Raw genomic sequence first — 462 nt, 5'->3', positions numbered from 1 at the left:
GGGAAGAGTTCCGGGCGGAGTTCGAGCATAAGTACTACCGGAGGCAAGATCAGAGCCACCGTATTACGGAATTCCTTCGTCTCGAACATGGAAACATGACTGTTCGAGAGTACGAAGCGGAATTCAACCGACTACTGAAGTATGGAGGCCACCTAGTGCCGACCGGCTAATTGCTTAGAGAGTGAACTCGGGCGTAACCCGGAGTTCCATTCTCATGGTGCCAGGGAAAGCACAAACATATAGATATATGTGTGTATGTACTAATATTCTAAGAAACAGGAATTGAACACATAAATCACTGTAAGCACGCAGCAATCACAATCAAGTCCGTACGACAAGTCGGCCGTACGACAAGTCGCAGGACAGAGTCCGTCAAATCGTCTCTACGCGCACCATGCGTAGGTAGGTACTCCCCATGTGCGTAGCACAACCACCTCTCTCCTCGGATTCCATCTACTCCGC

The sequence above is a fragment of the Tarenaya hassleriana genome, unplaced genomic scaffold, assembly GCF_000463585.1.
Source record: "Tarenaya hassleriana unplaced genomic scaffold, ASM46358v1 Cleome41, whole genome shotgun sequence".
Lineage (NCBI taxonomy): Eukaryota > Viridiplantae > Streptophyta > Magnoliopsida > Brassicales > Cleomaceae > Tarenaya > Tarenaya hassleriana.
The sequence above is the reverse complement of the archived record's forward strand: the minus strand, read 5'-3'. Positions refer to the sequence as shown.